Consider the following 2,601-nt stretch of genomic DNA (forward strand, 5'->3'; position numbering starts at 1 on the left):
GCACCGGTCATCCCTATATAGGATCCGAACCCGCGGCGGGAGCGCTGCTGTGCTCCCAGCGACGCACTCTCCCGAGTGCGCCACGGGCTCGGCCCCACAGTCCTATTTATATAAAATATCCCACATAGGTAAATACATAAAAACAGAATGCAGATTAGTCATTGCCAGGGACTGGGGGAGAAGAGGAAACAGGGAACAGCTGCTTTATGGGTACGGGGTTTCCTTTTGGGGGTATGGAAATGTTTTGCAACTAGATAGAGGTGGTGGTTGTACAACACTGTTAAAGTATTAGATACCACTGACTTGTTCACTTTAAAATGGTTAATTTTGGCTGACTGTTTAGCTCAGTTGGTTAGAGCCTGGTGTTATAACACCATAGTCAAGAGTTCGGATCCCCGTACTAGCCAGCCACCCCCCAAAAAAAAAAAAATTAAATTAAAAAATAAATAATAAAATGGTTAATTTTATATTATGTGAATTTCTTCTCAATTAAAAAAAAACATAGAAATACATAAATAAAATAGGTCTTCAATCTGTGCTTGTGAGGCAGTTTGGCAATGGTGGTTAGAAGCAGGGCACTGAGGCTGAACAGGCAGGTCAAGTCCCAGCAACATCAATACCACCTGTGAGACTCCAGCTCAGTCTTCCCTTTAGCAAAATGGGCATACGACAGAACCTGCTTCCTAGACTTGTTGTGACCCTAAATTGAACAGTCAGTATCAAGGGTCTATCACAGTGCAGGCACAGACGCAGCCCCCAGGGTCTCCGTTCTTGTTGCTGAGAACACCCTTTCGTGGAAGGACAATGGTCCAGTCCCTGGCCTCCTACAAGCGTTTGTTCAAATGCCATCTTCTCAGTGGGACCCGCCCTGATCACCAGATTTAAAACAGGAAATCTCCCTGCCACCCCCAGCCCCACAACTCCAGCCCACTCCTCTACCTTATTTGCCTCCTAGTATTTGCTTGCTGACTTTATCCATTTCCTGCCTCCTTCCACTACATTGTCTGTTCCAGGGAGGAAGAGGTTTCTGTCTGTCCTCTTCACTAGGTATCCCCAAGGCCTAGAACAGCACACAGCCCAAGATAAGTGCTCAATAAATATACAAGGGTACTTCAATATGTCTGTGGAAAAATAAGTACCCTCGTATGTTGAATGAATGAACAGTGTTAGCTAATATCCCTGCTCTGGCCTGGGGTGTAAACTTGCATCCCTGAACAAATACAACCACTGTTTTGTTGTTCAATGAGCTCTAGCTCATTGAAAACTAAACAAAAGTTTAAATTAAAATACACATAGTACCTCCAGCTAAATATTACTTCCAAAGGTGGGAATTGCAAAGGAGAAGGGACAGTTCACAGTAAGATGGTGTTACATGCTTTAAAAAATAAACCAATAAACAGTAACCCTAACCTCTGCCTGCTGGCTGTGGGTTAAGAGCCAGTTCCAATGAGGAGCAAAAACACCATGCCACATGGGTTATATACGTCCAACGGCAAGGGGCCTCAGACTCCTGTCCCTCCGAGGACCTCAGGACAGACTCATTCTCATGCATGGAGTAGACTGAAAGCTGTAAGCCAGCCATCTTCCCCTCCCAGGGTCTTCCCTGCCCTGCCCTCCCCGCATTTGGCAGAGCTGCTACCCCAGTGGGACTCAGGCTATGGGGAAATCACGACCCCAATTATCCAGAACTGAAAAATGAAAAAGGAAAATAAACCTGACTCTTCTAAGAACAGGCTTTCTACTTAGTTCTCCTATGAGACACCTAAACCATTACTCAACAGAAAAATATAGCTACCTTCTTGCTGCCTCCTAACTCTGTGCAGAGAAAAAAAAAAATTGAAGCCAGCAGTCTCTAAGAGTTTGTGGTTTTAAAAAAGAGAATAAAACAAAACCTGCAAGTTTGAAAAAAACATTCAGGATTATCTTCCATCCTATCCCAAGCCATGGCTGTGGGTACAGCCTGGCTGCTGGCTGGTACCCGGGAGTGGGCTGTGAGGCGGCAGGGCTCAAATCTCCCCGAACATCAGGATCCCCTGGCTGGCTCATGAAAATGCTGCTCACGGGTCCCATGCCAGAGTTTCTGATTCAGTAGCCTGGGAAGGGGCACTAGAATTTCCATTTCTAACCCGTTTCCAGGTGAGGGGACGCTGCTAGTCCAGGGACTACGCTTTGAGAACCACTGCTCTATAACCGTCTTCCATGATAGTGTTTCACCTCTCGCAACTGCATACAAGAATTTACACTCACACACACACACGGTGGTTGAGAACCCTTGCCCTGACCACTGGTCATCAGATAGCCAGACCTGCCTGACCAAATACATACTGAACGCTCAGGGATGTGTGGAGACAGGCTCTAAAATCATACTGGAAACCCTTGAAATCCAGTTACAGCATTTCCCTTTTTTGAGAGCAGTCATGAGCAATACCACCCTGCTGCACCCTTCACACATGGGTAACCCCCAGCTGCAAGAACTGCTTTCTGCCCAGGGATGCTTTCCAGTTTCTGAACCAGAAAAGCAGCTGAAAGAGAAAGCCAAAAAAAAAAAAAAAAGGCAAGCCACTCAAGGAGAGTTACAGCATCTCTAGTGGAGAGCATGTC

At 46.1% G+C, this 2,601-nt stretch overlaps 1 protein-coding gene across 1 annotated transcript in view; it reads right to left on the reverse strand.

Moving 5' to 3' along the window:
* The window catches only part of LIMD1 (LIM domains containing 1), a 67,854-nt gene that overhangs the window by 63,370 nt on the left and 1,883 nt on the right, over nucleotides 1–2,601 (reverse strand). The gene's annotated exons all lie outside the window — the stretch shown is intronic.

The sequence above is a fragment of the Galeopterus variegatus genome, unplaced genomic scaffold (genome assembly GCF_000696425.1).
Source record: "Galeopterus variegatus unplaced genomic scaffold, G_variegatus-3.0.2 Scaffold6715, whole genome shotgun sequence".
Classification (NCBI taxonomy): Eukaryota; Metazoa; Chordata; class Mammalia; order Dermoptera; family Cynocephalidae; genus Galeopterus; species Galeopterus variegatus.